Source organism: Cupressus sempervirens, chromosome 3, assembly GCF_028749045.1.
Source record: "Cupressus sempervirens isolate cs-2001-9-10 chromosome 3, ASM2874904v1, whole genome shotgun sequence".
Taxonomy (NCBI): Eukaryota; Viridiplantae; Streptophyta; class Pinopsida; order Cupressales; family Cupressaceae; genus Cupressus; species Cupressus sempervirens.
This window is the reverse complement of record NC_143120.1, coordinates 139,818,480-139,835,794: the sequence shown is the minus strand read 5'-3', so window position 1 is coordinate 139,835,794 and position 17,315 is coordinate 139,818,480. Positions and strand designations below refer to the sequence as shown.

Sequence of the window (17,315 nt, the reverse complement as noted above, 5' to 3'; positions counted from 1 at the left end):
AATTAGTATTGATTGCATAGTTATTGAGATTTTTATTTTTTTGATTTTATGATGGATAGAAGAATGAACGTGGATGAGATTGGAAGAATGATGTTGATAGGATGAAGAATAATGAGAGTAGAATAGAAATTGACTGAAGAATGAATGAATTTGATTGAAGTGATCGGAAGAATTAGATTGAATGTGACATGAACAAATAGAATGGATAGAAATGAATTGATCGAACGAATGTGAGATAGAATGGATAGAAATGAATTGATCGAATGAATGTGAGATAGAATGAATAGAATGGAACCAATTATAAGGGAGGGTCAAGGTATGGTAAATGGAGGAAAAGCAACGTGATGTTGGTCGATGCAAGGAATAATGAAAGGATATGAGGGGCTAAATGATATGGTGGCAAAAAAATGCAAGGCCAAGGATCATGTTTCGAAGGAGTCCAAATGCCCCATTCCAAGGATAGGAAAATGGAAGGAAAAATGGTGGGGAAGGATGCATGAAAAGGGAAGATGGCATGAAGGCTAGCATGTGGAGGAAGAGAAGGCATGTGCTCTTCCAAAGCATGTATAAACATTTTGGTATTGTGCCTCTAGTAGTGATCACGAGCATGGGGATGAAAGCAGAATGAATAAGGGATATGGGAGGGAGAGTATGAAAAAGGGATGGGTAATGACATGAAGGATATGGATGACATGTGGAATATGAAGCGGATGAAATGGAAGGGATAACCAAGATCAAGGATGTATGAAAAAATGATGGAAGCATGTAGGAGTATGGATGGAAAATGGATGAACATGAGAAGGACTTTGGAATGCAAGATATGGATAGCATGTCAAGATCAAAGATATGGAAGAATGATGGGAGTATGGTAGGAAAATGTATGGATAATGCGCAAGGGATACGGAAAGTGCATATGGATGGATGAATGGAAAGTGAAAGTCAAGATCAAAGATGGAAAGGGATAATGAATGGTAGATGAAGGATGGAAGAGATGTAGGGAAGTTTGGTATGGATGGAGCTTGCCCCCAGTGTAGAGTGCAAGTGGAAGGGGAAAAGTGAATGGATGGATAAGCGAACGTGGAAGACTATGGATACATGATAGGAGAATGAAGGGAGGACTCAAGCATCTATATACGTGGATGGTATCCCTTGATATATTTTTCCTTTTTTATTCTTTTTATTTTCAAGGAATTTTGATTATTTGCTCATAAATGTTGATAGGGTAGTGAATGGAGGAAAATGGCTTATGAAAAAGGTTGGATTAAGGGGATGGAGTGGGTGGGAAAAAGACATGGTTGATGGATGCTAGGTTGGAAGACTTGTGAATGAATGGATGAAGGAGGCAAAAAGATCGTCATTGGCACACACCTTGAAGGGTCATGGAAAGGAGGAAATTGTGGAGGATACGTGGGAGAGAGTTTGGATTTTGGGATATAGGGACCCAAAATGGATGAAGGAGACGATGGATTTAGGATGGTGGATTTGGGTATATAAGGACCCAAAATGGATGTGGAAGCCTTTGGATTAGCCAAATTGGATGTCATTGTGAATCTTTCTTTGAGATTCATTGCTACATTAAGTAGCTTTGGTATCCAAAAAAATTTTGCATTTTTGATTTTTAGCCTTTGTGGCTTTTTTATTTTGTTTTGGATTAGATCTTTCTTTTCTTGAACATGTCGTTTAGAGGGGACATGTTGATCCTTAGACTTTTGTGGATTTTTGGCTTTATTTGTATTTTCTTTTGCATCCAATTTGCTTCCATTAGCTATGGTATGGGTGTATGAAGGTAAGTGAGATGGAGAGCTTATGGATGGTGAACGTGGTAAGGAATTCAAGGATGTGTGCCTTTGTTGATCTTTGATGAAGTGGAAAACATGGATATGGTGGATGGATTTATGTAAGGGCCCAAAATGGATGGAAGGGATGAAGGGTTTGAATGTGGAACATAAGGACCTAGAATGGATGGAAGATAAGGACCTAGAATGGACTTGGAAGATGAATGATGGGATGTTGTAGGTTTGGATGGAGGAATTGTGGAAGGTGTACCAACATCTTGAGCCATTATTTCTTCAATGGGATACTTAGCATTTTCAACACAAGATGCGAGTCTAGGTATATGGGGTTCATGAGTGGATGGGATAGGTGTGATAGGATCATGTGGAGGATTAGGAAGGAGAATAGGATCATGAAATGGAGGGGAATAATGAAAGGAAACTGAAGGGGTGCTTTGATCTTGACTTAGAAGAGGATCATGGAGTGGAATGAGTGGATCATGAGATGGAATAGGATCACATAATGGAAGGGAGGGAATGAAACCATGAGATGGATTGATTTGATCTTGACATGGAGGAATATGAGTGGATGGAGTGGAAGGAACATCTGCATGAAGTGGAGAATCGATGGAGGCTAACTTGTCAGATGGAATGGAAGCAATAATGTGCATGGTACATGGAATACCTTGATCTTGATTAGGAAGGGAATCATGAGATGGATGAGGAGGGGTAAATGGATCTTGAGGGATAGGGGAAGGATGGGATGGAGAAATGCTCAGATCTAGAGGAGAAGAGGAATCTATAATGTCATGCTTTGGATGAAGAACTTTGGGTGATTAGCTCAATTTATCTTGTTCTTTACATTTAGCCAAGAGTGATGTGAAAAACCCCTTTCGAGTTCGGGAGGATGTGGATTTTGGAGGATTAGGAGTGTGTGGAGGTGTAACTATGGGTAGAGGATTGTATGGAGGGTTGGGGTTGGATGGGACATGAGGACTATGATCTTCAAAACATTGGGGAATAGGACACATGGCATGAAAGGTGGCCTCTTTCTCTTGACTTGCTAAAAGATAATTCTTCAATTGTTCCATTTCCATGGCAAGGCCGTTTGTGTTTGAGGAAGTGTGTGGGCTAGGAATGGAATTGTATGGAGTTGAAGGATAATCAGGTGGATTTCCCTTGTCAAAGGTAGAAGAATCATGAACATGACATGGATGAGAGTTGAATATGAAGTGTTGAGGATGGATTGGATATGCAGGTTGAACAAGAGGTAGAACTCCATATTGTCTTTGAAGATTGTCAACCATTTGATTAAGAAAATTCAAATCCATAGATGATAGAAGAAGAGTGATGAAAGATTTGATGATGAAGGAATGGGATATGAACTTAGGACTAGGAGAAAATGTTGGACTTTGTGTTGATTCAAATTGCATTTGACTTGATATGATTTGATTTGATTTTGATTTCATTGGATGAGGGTTTGATTTGATTTGATAAAAACCCTTATGAGATTGCAAATAAGTGAATGCAAGATTTTAATTAAATTCCAATATTTATGAAAATGCTCCTATGACCAAAGTAGAATATTTGATGAAAAGTTGAATTAGAGGAAGATGGATTATGGAAGAATATGTAAATGGATCGAATTAGAAATTGATTAGAAAAGAATGAATTTGACAAGGGATTGGATTAGAAGAATGATGGGGACACAACCCAAGAACAAAATGGACAAAATAGAAGAAGAGAAAATTGTATTAACTAAAAAATAAGCTAGTACATTCAGTATAGAGAAAATAAACTTCAAAACATGCCCTAAGGGATTACAATAGCATAAATGTGGAGATAATTTCTCCCTTCAGTACCTCCTCTCAAACTCCACTCCGAACTGCCTTTTACAATGCCAAGAATCTCCTTAAATAGACCCCAAAGGGTTAAGGACTAGGAGTACATTCTAGAAAGTGCTAGTAGGCATCCACCGACCAAATAGAAGGTTCCAAAAGCTGTGTTAGAAGTTGACGCAAATCTAGAAGAATCTAGAAAAGGTAATCGAACTTTTGGAAGGCATAACTTTTGAACCGTAGCTCCAATTGATGAACCATTTACATTTTTGGAAAGCTCTCGAAGTGCTCTATAGCCCTATGGACCAGCTTTGCTTGTCCCCCATTTTTTGGCCCTTTTTGAGGTCATTTAATGCCCCTAACCTGACTTTGAAGCATTCTTAGGAGGTCTCCACAACCTGAAAAATTGCAATAACTTTCAAACTGTCGGGCCTTTTAACTTGATTCTTTTTCTGGAATGCTCTAAATTACAATTACATTCATCTAGCCAATTTACACCTCCTAGTTCACCAAAATGATGGCTCAATTACATACTCCTATTTTTTCAAGATTTACACGAACACTGATAGTGGAACTATGAGAGGTGGAACCTTTATTTCACCCAAATGGGTATCCAAAAATGAAAACACATGAAACAGAAACTAAGTCTAAGTATATTTTATGGGTAACACAGGATTGCCCTTATACCTCTGGATGCTCCTGCATCAGACACCCAGGGTAGATTGAAAAGTGACCCTGTCACTTTATGAATGGTAGAGGAAATCCTAAATGGGAAACCTCAGCTGCTAAAATCCAAATTGAGTCCTCGATCGGTCGTCCTTTCCATTTGACCATATACTCTTCATACTACCTATTTCTAGTACTCCTACCCACATGATGATCTAGAATGTCTTCTATCTCCTCCTTCTTAGAAGTAGGAATTGGACATGGCTCTAACATTGGCTCATCATCTGCACCATCATCATGATACTTTGTTAAATCTGCAATGTTGAAAATAGGAGAAATGTGAATACCATCTAGCAGCTCCACCTCATATGCATTTCCTAAGTCATGTTTCTTCAGAATTTTGCAGGGGCCAAATTTCTTCATTTTCAGCTTGTTGTAAGTACTAGCTGCAAATCTTTCTTTTCATAAGTGCACCATGCCTAGATTGCCTAATTGGAATTCCTTATGTCTTCTCCTTTGATTAGCCCTAGCTTTATACTCTTGATTCATCTTGGTAATGTGTGTCTGAACCTCCTCATGTAGATGCTTGATATGTTCAGCAAATTCTTTCGCTTTAGCACTTGTCCTCTCCCCTTGCTCTATCTTCCTTAATTCTAGCGCAGTCCTTGGGCTATTCCCATATAAAATTTGGAATGGTGATTTTCCAGTACTCCTATTTATAGAGTTATTGTAAGCAAACTCTTCTTGTGGTAAAATCAAATCCCATCCCTTGGGCTTATCCCCAACTAAACATCTCAGCAAATTGCCCAGACTTCTGTTTACCACTTCTGTTTGGCCGTTAGTTTGTGGGTGATGCGTGGAACTAAATTTCAAGTCAATTCTTAACTTTTTCCACAATGTCCTCCAGAATACCCCACAAATTTAGTATCTCTGTTAGAAACTACGCTCCTTGGAAGACCATGTAGTCTTACCATCTCTTTGAAAAACAAGTCTACAATATTGACAGCATCATGAGTTTTGTGGCATGGAATGAAATGTGCCATTTTGGAGAACCTATCAACCACCACAAATACTGAGTCATTACCCCTTTGTGTCCTTGGAAATCCAAGAACAAAATCCATACTTATGTCCTCCCATGGCCTTGATGGAATAGGCAATGGCTGATATAGGCCAGTATTGTGACTAAAGCCCTTGGCAACTTGACAAACCTAGCAACTCTGTACAAACTTCTTCACATCCTGTGAAATTTGAGGCCAAAAATAATGTTCTCTAAGAATGGCAATGGTCTTATCTCAACCAAAATGTCCTGCCATCCCTCCACTGTGTTTCTCCTTAATCAAATTTTCCCTCATGGACCTCCTTGGAATGCACAATTGACTACCTTTGAACAACATGCCATCCTGAATCAAATAATCTAACCACTTGGTTCTATCTATAGAAACAGGTTCTTTACAAGCTTTCCATGCTTCAGAAAAATCAGGATCCTCGAGGTACAAATTCTTGAGTTCATCAAACCCAACTACTTCAACTTGCATTATTGTAAGCAACAACTGTCTCCTACTTAGTGCATCTACAACCCTATTAGATTTTCCACTTCTATGCTTCAACACAAATGTATAGATCTGCAAGAACTCTACCCACTTCATATGCCTCTGATTCAATTTACCTTGGCTATTTAGGTACTGTAATGCCTGATGATCAGTATACAAAACAAATTCTTTTGGCAATAAATAATGCCTCCATTTCTTTAAGGCCTGAACTATTGCATAGAACTCTTGATCATAAATAGAATACTTCTTCTTTGCATCATTCAATTTTTCACTAAAATATGCAATAGGCTTACCTTCTTGGCTTAATATAGCCCCAATAGTGCTGCCACTGGCATCACAATCCACCTGGAAAACCTTTCTAAAATCTAGAAGTGCCAACATAGGCTGTTCTATTACCTTCTTCTTCAGCAATTCAAAACTTCTCGCAGCTGCTGCAGTCCATTTGAACTCTTTTCTATCCCCTCTTATTGTATCAGTTAGGGGTGCACATATGCCACTGAAATTCTTAATAAACTTCCTGTAAAAACTAACCAGACCATGAAATGATCTTACCTCAGTAGCAGACCTTGGAGTAGGCCATTCCAAGATGGCTTTTACCTTCTCTGGATCCATTTTGAGACCTTCAGGTGATATAACAAACCCCAAATAGACTAACTCCCTTTTTGCAACGATACTCTTCTTCAGATTAATTAACAGTTTCTCTTCCCTTAGCCTTTCAAGGACACTAAAAATATGCAATAAATGTTCTTCCAAAGTCTTGCTGAAAATTAAAATATCATCCAAATAAACAATAACAAATTTTCCCAAGAACTTCTTAAATACCTCATTCATGAGCCGCATGAAGGTGCTTCGGGCGTTTGTCAATCCAAAGGGCATGACTAACCACTCATAAAGACCCTCCTTGGTCTTGAAGGTTGTTTTCCACTCATCTCCTTCTCGAATCCATATCTGATGATAGCCACTCTTGAGATATATCTTTGTGAAGTACTGAGCTCCACTCAAGAAGTCCATAAGATCATCCATCCTTGGCAAAGGAAACCAGTACTTGATGGTTATCCTATTTATAGCTCGAGAATCTATACACATCCTCCACTCTCCATCCTTCTTTGGTGCAAGTACTGTAGGTACTGCACATGGACTCAGGCTCTCTCGAATCAAGCCCTTCCTCAACAGCTCCTGAACCTGTCTATTTAGCTCCTCTGTTTCAGCAGGAGTCATCCTGTGAGTAGCCTTGTTATGCAAACTAGCTCTTGGAATCAGATCTATCTGATGATTGATTTGCCTTACTGGTGGCAATCCATCTGGAAAATTATCAGAGATAATATCTCCAAATTCTCCTATTAAATCTGAAACTTCAAGTGGTATTTCACTACTACCTTCTTTATATTTCCTAGGAATCAAGACATAGCACATATGTTGATGTTTCATGCCATCTAAAAACTTCCTTTCATCAACAAGACAAATCCTAGCACTGCTACATACCTTTTCACCTTCCTTTTCAATGGGCTTCAATTTGTGGCGAACTCCATCCTTTGTTAGAGAGTATGTGTTTGCATGTCTATCATGTACTGCATGTCTATCAAATTGCCATGGTCTACCCAACAATAGATGGCAAACATCCATCAAAATAACACCACAGAGAACTTCATCATGGTAACTCCCAATTTTGAATTTTACTAAACATTGTTCACTTACCAGGACCTTATAATCATCTTTTACCCAAGCAATCTGATAGGGCTGGGGATGTTTCTCCCTCTTGAGCTTCAGCTTAGAGACCATCTCTTCTGATACCAAGTTATGAATGCTACCACCATCAATGATCACATCACAACATTTATCCTCACATTTGCATCTAGTACAGAACAAACTCCTCCATTATCCTGGTTCAATCTCACTGCTTAGTAGGACTCTTTCATTTACCAAGGTCTCTACTCTTTTTGCATCCTCTGTGATGATTATGCATCCTCATCCACATGAGCAACCCGAGCTTGGCCCTCAGCTCTCCTATCTATCCTTCCTTGTCGTTGAGGGCATTCAAAGGCATGATGACCTTCTTCATTGCAATGGAAATAGGTACCACAGAAGCCTCCTCTTCCTTGTCCACATCCTCTACCTCTTCCTCTCTAATTTTCAAAGTCTTGATCATGGGAGTGGTTGAAACCCTCATTCCTCTAGTTCTTGCTAGTACCCACATCTTCATTTTTATTTTGGGTTTCATTGCGGCCTCCAGATGATCTACCACTTCCCCTTCCTCCTTGACCGTGCCCTCTTTTCCTTCCTTCAAACCTTTTATTTAGCTTCTCTTCAACTCGTAGGGCAAACTGGTATGCCTCTTCAATGTTGGTCATTCTTACCAGACTTAATTCCTCCTGGATGCTAGGTCACAACCCACTGATATAATGAGCAACCTTCTCCTTATTTTCTTCTACATGCCCCACTCTAATCAAGAGTCGATAAAATTCCTCTGTATATTCTTGGACTGATCTTCCTGCTTGCTTTAACCCATGCATCTTCTTAAACAAATCAAGCTCATAGTCCACAGGAATGAACTGCTTCTTCAATTTGTCCATCATGTGATCCCATCTTGTGATCTTCTCCTTTCCTCTTCTATTTCTTTCCAATTGAACCTCTTGCCACTAGATTTTTGCATGGCCTTTCAGTTTGGCCTTTGCAAACTTAACCCTATCTGGGTCCCTGATATCCTCATACTCAAAGTATTCTTCCAGTTAATTGATCCAATTGATCAACTCATCTGGTTTTAGATTTCCTGAAAATACACCCACTTCAATTGTAGGTCTTTTCCCAATCTTAGTAATGGCCCTAAAAAGCCTTTCCTCTGCATGATTCAGAACTTACCCATCAAATTCCCCTTCTGGCCCAATTTCATCTTCTTCGTTGTCATCTTCACTTTCATCACCTGCGGCCACAGTTGCTCCTCTATGGAGCTCCTCCTACAATGCTTGTACCTGCCTTTGGAGGGCTCTAACCTCCTTAGGATCAATAGCTCTAGCCCTTCCGCCATGCTCTCTTTGTGGAGGCATTTTCTTAACTCAAACCCACAACCACATAGTCCTGGTGCAAACTACCTCACAGTCGGCACTCTGTCTACACACTCAGGAAAATCAGCTCTAATACCACTTGATGGGGACACAACTCAAGAACAGAATGGACACAACTGAAGAAGGGAAAATTGTATTAACTGAAAAATAAGCTAGTACATTTAGTACAAAGAAAATAAACTTCAAAACATGCCGTAAGGGCTTACAATAGCATAAATGTGGAGATAATTTCTCCCTTCAGTACCTCCTCTCAAACTACACTCCGAACTGCCTTTTACAATGCCAGGAATCTCCTTAAATAGACCCCAGAGGGTTAAAGACTATGAGTACATTCTAGAAAGTGCTAATAGGCATCCACCAACCAAATAGAAGGTTCCAGAAGCTGCGTTAGAAGTCGACACAAATCTAGAAGAATCCAAAAACGGTAACCAAACTTTCGGAAGGCATAACTTTTGAACCATAGCTCCGATTGATGAACCATTTACATTTTTGGAAAGCTCTCAAAGCGCTCTATAGCCCTATGGACTAGCTTCACTTGTCCCCCATTTTTCAGCCCTTTTTGAGGTCATTTAATGCTCCTAACATGACTTTGAAGCATTCTTAGGAGGTCTCCACAACTTGAAAAATTGCAATAACTTTCAAACCATGGGGCCTTTTGACTTGATTCTTTTTCTAGAATGCTCTAAATTAAAATTACATTCATCTAGCCAATTTACACCTCCTAGTTCACCAAATCATGGCTCAATTACATACTCCTATTTTTTCAGGATTTACACGAACACTGATAGTGGAACTGTGAGAGTTGGAACCTTTATTTGGCGCAAATGTGTATCCAAAAATGAAAACACCTAAAACAGAAATTAAGTCTAAGTATATTTTTTGGGTGACACAGGATTGCCCTTATACCTCTAGATGCTCTTGCATCAAAGAAGGATGATTTGGAGGATTGAATTAAGAATGCATCATGAGATTGGCGAAAGAAATGGTATCTAGATGATGATGAAACATGACTAGGATGAAGGTTAGGAACTAGATTGAATGATGAGGAAGATAAGGAAATGATGTAGACGAAGAGCGATGATCAAAGAATGGTTTGAATGATGAAGACGAGATGTGTGAGGGTGATGACTTGGATGGAAAGAAGATGTGACGTGGAAGTGATGTGGAAAACTTGACTAAGAGGTCTTAAACCAAGACTTGTTTTTGTTGTTTTTGAAAAAAAAAATTGATCTTTTTTTGGATTTTTGAAGTTTTATGATTTTTTGGATTTTTATGTTTTATGATTTTTTTGGATTTTTAGGTTTTAAGATGAAAAAGCAAACAAGAAAATATGTACAAGGCAAGTGTGTTTCAAACACGCAAGAACATCAAACACACCAATAAACCTATAAGGTTTTGACTACGATGTACAAGGATCAACTAGAGGACATCCTTGATATACGCAAGGTACGTGAGGCCCAAATCTGTAGATGAAAGAAAATACTACCACACAGTCGAGGGGAGATGGTAACCCAAATCTCCTCCTTCACTTCCCAAAAGTATAAAGTTCTTTGGGGCTTAGCTAAGAGTGACAATATTTTGCTTCCAAGAGAGGTGTCTTTCGATTCACCTCCCAATTTTTATACTCCACTAGAACTAGAGTTGAGGTCGTCCCAAGGGGTGATGAAATCTCTAAGTAAGCCTCCTTAAAAAGCAAAAAAAAGACCACTTATTTCTTGTGCACCCAAGATCACCCGAAGTCGCGAGGGGAGAGAATACGTAAGTGGCATCGGAGTTCAAAATGACACTCATTTTTTTCCAATGAAGCTTTAGGTTATGTAATCTACTTGAAGACACACGTGTTTAAAGCATACAATGTTCTTTCCAACTTGAAATAGCGCCAACGTAAATGAAAAGGCGAATTCATCAACAAGAAAGTAAATCGAGCGTGTGCATAAGCAAAATTGTTGAAAATGAAATTAATTTCCCTTAAGGCATTCCAAATTTTGTGGGTTCATTTTAAGCACCAATTTGAGATATTTGCTAGCCTAAGCATACATGTCCATTCCCTTAAAGCATTCAAAATTTAATTTGATTTTTTTAGTGTTGAACCATGCATTCAAAGATGACTGTTTAACCATACAAGTTCATTTCCAAAACAAAATTGACACAAAAATCTACAAGCAATATGGTTAGTGAAAAAATATCCCTGCAAAAACATAAGTTAGGGTAGCGAAAATGTAGGACAAACGTTAAACAACCCTGCAATGAAAAGGTTAGCATAAAGTTTTGTCTTTGACAGAAAAAAAAAGAGATCTAAACTGCATCAAAATTTGATGAAAACAACACCATGACGATGAGCTCGAAATCAGCTTTTCGACGATATTTCATTTTTCAAAAACGGAGCCCGTATGCTCAAGTTATGAGCAAAAAATGGAAGACTACTCTTTATGGCTTAAAAGGGCATGTGGACTGCTAATGCAGTGCTGACATCAGCGACCTGCAAGCAAGAATTGACGGTTAGCGACATGTCAAGCAAAAAAAAAAAAAAAATTTTGAACATTTTTGAGACCACAAGGATACATAGAAATTTACATTGTACATGACAGAGGAAAAATTTTTTTTTTTTTTTTTTAAATAAAGGTTTGTAAAAAAAAAACATACAATAATACTACTTAAAATTTTAATCTAAGTATATTTTTAAAGATAATAATAATAATATATATTAAAAAAAAAACAAAATTTAAAAAATTAAAAATAAAATGGAAGGGGGCTAGAAGGGTTTTAGAGGCTAGGCGGAGGAGGAGCGGGAGGTGCAGAGAAGTGGGGAGTGTAGGGTTTCGCTGGAGTGGGGAGGAGGTGGTGGTTGGGGTTCTTTGTGCAGTGGAGCAGCGGCGGGGAAAACGACGATAGGGAGTGGATGCAGCAAGCTGAATTGGAGGTAGCAGGTTGAGGCAGAAGGGGGGCAGAGCAACGAGGGTGGCATGGGCAGAGCGGCCGTCACGACTGGCCGCAGGTGGTGGTGCCGCAGGGAGTATAGGGAGGAGCGGGCCGCAACAGTTGCGATGGATGAGAGGCCATGAGCCAGTAGTTTCTTTAGAGGAGCCAGGCGATCACGTCAGTCAGTGGCAGAGGGGGAAGATGGTCGTTGAGACAGGAGGTTGTTAGCATAGGCAGAGAATGAGCCGCTGGCGGGACGGTGAATGCAGGTGGAGGAGAGAAGCAGCCGGGCGCCGGGAGATGGGCGGTGAGAAGGACAAAGCAGCTGCCGTGGGGAGGTTGCAGGGGTCGCAGCAGGCTTTGGAGAGGCAAGAGTGACGGGAGAAGGGGGAGCGGGGGGGCCGCAGCAGCGGCTGCGCCGCTCATGGGCGCCGCCGCGGGGAAGTTGGGTGCAGGGGCGGTGCTCGCTGGCACCACCGCTTGTGGCGCCGTGGGTGGCTAACCCTGCCAAAGGGTTTAAATTTTTTTACTTTTTTTTATTTTAAATTTTTGATTTTGTTTTTTTTTAGTTTATGTTTTTAATTTTGATTTTTGATTTATATTAAAAAGAAACTAAAAAAAAAACTTTTTACATATATAAATGAAAATTTAAATTATAACTCATCCCATATATATATTTTTTTTTATATTTGTTATTATTATTTTTTTTTTTTTAAATACAAATGACTTTAAATGATTTTTGAAAATCAAAAACGCACAAATGCATTAAAATAAAATGATCCCCTTTTTTTTTCAAAAAAATTATGTATCAACAAAAAGAGGAGTATTTTTTTTTTCTTTTTAAATTTTCCTAATAACGAAGAGGATATTCAATGCATATGTACCCTAAAACTTGAAAATAAAAAAAATAGGCAAAATATAAAGTGTTTTATGTTAAAAAACTTCCCTTGGGTCCTCCAAATGCAATGATGGGCTTTATGGCTCGATTAGAGACTCCCCATGAAATTCGATTTCCAAATGTAAGCCTTCAACCTATGATCTTGAAAACTCACAAAACACTCAAAAACACATTAGATGGTTAGTTCGAACCCATGAAGTGGGTCCCACTGGGTGTGCCAAAAATGTGTTACATAAAAATGTAACTAAGGAAATAAAACTAAGCAACTAATGCACACTCCTACATTATCATGCAAAACCTCAAAATATGAAACAAGACATGTGGATGAACATCAAAATAGCACTATGCAAACCTCATGAAACCATCAAGTGTAGATGATTTCATTGCTCATGGGATGTGGTTGCTCACAAATCCAGCAGCATAACAATGAGGTAGAAGGTTCTTTTTTTTTAAGAATGAGGAGAGGGCTCTCCTTTTATAGGAAAATGGATGGCTGAGATTGAATGCAAGATGGAAGGCTAGGATCTCTCAGGATCAATGAGGTGGAGGCCAATTAGACTCCATGTGGATTAGGGTTTTGATCATTCAAAGGGGGCAAGATTCTCACACATGTGTGAGCAACCTTTGATGTGACATGTCTATGACAGGTGTAAGAGGTGTGTAAGATCATGTTTCCTCACACATGTGAGACACCTTTGAAAGTGATGGGTCAATGACATGTGTAAGAGGGTAGGAGGCTCAAGGTTTCTCACACATGTGTGAGACACCTTGGTTCACATGTGAAGGGGGACAAGGTTGTAAGTGTGTAAGAGTTACATGTCACATGTGACTAGGGTTTGCTAATCCTTTGATTAGGATTGTACAAATGATTAGGGATGTAATGAGATGGGAAACTAGGATTAATTAGTGGATAAGTAGATTGACCTAGGTTAGAAGGATGGGTTAGGTCAGGGAAGTGAGGTTAGGTGAGGGTTAAAGTTAGGAGCCATGTGCTCAAATAAGATTAAATTTAATATTTAATTCCAAGAGGGATTAGGCAAGGATTGGTTAAGTAAACAAAGTACTTAATTAAAGGGGACGGGTTAGGATTTAAATAAACCTTAGCTTATTTAAGTCAAGGAAAGGCTAGGATTTAGATAAACCTTAGTTTATTTAAATCAAGGAAAGGAAAACGTAATTAAATAAATGAAAATTTATTTAATTAAGGGTAGGGGAATTAAATAAATAATAAATATTTATTTAATTGGTCAAGAAATGGGTTTTGGAAAAATTTAGGTGTCTACAAAACCATTTAGGGTTTGTATTCTCATTTTCAATGAAGTTATAGTTTATGTGGGGAAAACTCTGAAGGGTATTCTAGAATCATCAACCAATAAGTAAATAACTATTACGTCATATAGAAACCCATGTTTGTGTCAAGGGCTTATCAGAGAATTAAGAAACTCCTCATTCGCAAGACTCAAGAAAACACCAGAGGTCACCATTCTTACAAGAAAAACACGAACCCAAAGAGTTTATTTTTATGAACCCCCTAACCCTGAATCAAGTAGGGGAAATGATCCTTCAAGGTGAAGGACCCAACAACTCCAAACCCTATAGGTCCATTAACCTCAAGAAACCAAATGGGTATTAGTGAAAGGGCATACAATTAACTGCAATTTTGTATGAAATTCTAGTCATAGGATGGTAGAATCATGCTTTGATGCCACTTGTAGTTTTCCTGTGCCAAGACATTAAATAATTTATTTTAGATTTTTCCTTATAGCCCAAAGATCTTTATTTCTTCATATTTTTCTCTATCCCCCTCAATGTTAAAACTCTCTCTCTCTCTCTCTCTCTCTCTCTCTCTCTCTCTCTATATATATATATATATATATATATATCAAAGAGTCATTTCTCTTCGTAAATATTAATATATTAGTAAATTAATTATATTAAATATACATATTATATTAATAACATAATACATATTATAATATTAATAAGATAAATTATATTTCTTATATTAATATTAATACTAATACATATAATACATAATGTCTAAGTAGAGACATTATTAAAATCTAAATATTAAATTTTATCACTTAATATGATATTTAATTGCCATATTAATATACTATAACATTATTAATATTATATTATTATTTATTTAATTATATGGATCTTATCAATGGGGGTATCACATGATCCTCTTCCTCTAAAGCTTTTACCTTTGTCATTCTTCCCTTTGTTTCTACTATATTCATTTCTTCTTTTGAAATTCTTCTCAACTTTAAGTGTTAATTGATAGCACTAATTTGCAATTGTAGGGCTTGTCAAATTTAGTTCATCTTGGATGGCAAGCCTCAATCCTTACATGTATCTTGCAAGATTCACAATTTTACACTCAACCATTTTGGATTTCATCACCAACTTCTGAAATTCTTCGGTATAAGTAAGGATGTCCATCTCCTTCTATCTCAAACTCATTATTTTATTATGAAGTTGAACTTCATAACCCTCAAGGACATATGTCTCTCTAAGTAGAGCCATCATCTCCTTCCATGTTGTGACTGGATTCTTCTCATTCTTCACCCTATCATCTTGGATGAAGTTCCACAATGTGATTGTAGAGCCTTTTAGTCTAGACTTGGCAATCTTCACCCTTTGATTTTCAGGGATATCTTTACATTCAAAGAAATTGGTTAGGGAATCCACCCAATCCATTCCATCATTTGGGTCCATCTTCCCATTGTAGGTAGGTAACTCAAGCTTAGCATCCATGATTGTTCTCTCCATAGATTTGAGAGTCCTCATCAGCAACCCCTATTCTACAAGGTATTCTTCATACTCCTACTCAAGGGGTTCTTCATCACTCCCGTGTTGAATATCTCTAGAGTTTTCATTGCCTCTATTCTTGAGTTCTTCCCTAAGCTTCTCTACTTCTTTCCTCATCAACTACATCTCTCTATCTCTTTGTTCATCTTGCCTTAAATTATGATCATGAAGGTATTTGAGTATCTCTGTATTGTTCATCCTTTAGGACAACCCTCCATCATCTTCTTTTGCCATTATATCAACAAATTTATTGGCCTAAGGGAACTTAGATATGCTCTGTGTGATGTCCCCTTCTAGCTAGAGACATCACTTTAGCTAGTGATTAGCCTATCAGAGACCCTCGTAGGCTAATAAGATTGGATAGAGGGTCACCTTGGTGTGGAGATCCTCCAAGGACCAGAGCAGAGTACTCTTTTGGGTTGCCAGAGTTTTTTTATGATGAGTTTTTCTTTGAGTTTGGCTTGGTCAGGCTATTTTTAGCAGTTTTGGAGTTATAAACATAGACCCCTGCTATTTTTAGAAAAGGGGTATGGTCATATGTAGCTCTATCATGTTAGCTTCCAGTCCAAATGACATTCAAAAATGTTGAGTAATAATGGAGATATTAATGTTTATTTAGTTAAAATAAACATTATTGGTTTTGAGCCTATATTGTTAAGTTATAATATATAACTTAAGTGAGGGTCATGATATCATAAAAGGGGCCATTGTTTCAATTAATTGTGGGTCCAAGCTTATGGAAAAATTAAAAGGGATTTTCTAAGTTTTAATGTAATAACATTTTTTATGTTATTATTATATCTTTTATCCCACATTGAGCGTGGAGACTCATTTTGGGGTTGAGGAGTCCTTATAAAAAATCCTTTTCTTCCTTCAAGAGGTGGTTATGAGAATTGCTTAAAAACTTTTCCTTGTGAAATTTCTTGAAGTTGTGGCAATAAGGGTTTCTACAAGTTTGAGAAGAATTCAAACTATGGACAACGTAGTATCTTCAGAGTTCATGCAATTTGAGGGTGTGAAATATCACTTGAATTTTTCTTGTGAGTTGACTTCATTCTAGAGTCAATATTGTGTTTTAGTAGGAAAGAATTGGATGAATCTGTTTATAGGTTGGAACGGGTTATGACAGCAGCTACAGTGCCATGAACAATGTGCTACAGTGCCATGAACAGTGCGCTACAGTACCGCAAACAATAACATGCTATAGTGCCATCATGAACAGTGAGCTACAGTGCTGTGAACAGTACAGTGCTACAGTGAATTAAAAATCAGAAATTTAATATTGCGGTTTTTGATAGGTGTTGCCCAAGGAGGAAGCAACCAGTAGCGAGGTTGCGTATTGGAGACAAAATTTAGGTTTTTTTCCACTATTAATGATGATGCTTTTAATGTATTCTTCCAGCAATAAGTATTGTACATACATTAGGAGCCATCTAAATAAATGAATTTCATTAGCATTATAATCAGATTTGAGTTATAATTTTAGGTAAGATTAGTTTTCAATATTTGTATTTTCTTTTCATCAACTCAAAAACCCAAAAACAACTTAAAACATTCAAAAACAAACCAAAAACAATCATTACACCCAGGGAAACAAACAGTGATCAGCGTAGAGCCTATTTGGGGTTCTTACATTGGTATCAGAGCCTCATTCCTGCCATCTTAAGGGTTTGGGGAGTCATATGCAGCCACTGGAAATTGGACCACACAGGTACCATACTCGTAGGAGAGCTCTGATTGAAAGAGAACAGTTACAAGAAATAGGAAATATGGAAGAGAGGCATGATGGTAGTCCA

At 38.0% G+C, this 17,315-nt stretch overlaps 1 pseudogene; it reads right to left on the bottom strand.

Moving 5' to 3' along the window:
* Positions 1–14,186, bottom strand: part of LOC149565149 (phosphatidylinositol 4-kinase gamma 4-like) — a 58,589-nt pseudogene extending 44,403 nt beyond the window's left edge.
* Positions 14,187–17,315: the final 3,129 nt, after the last annotated feature.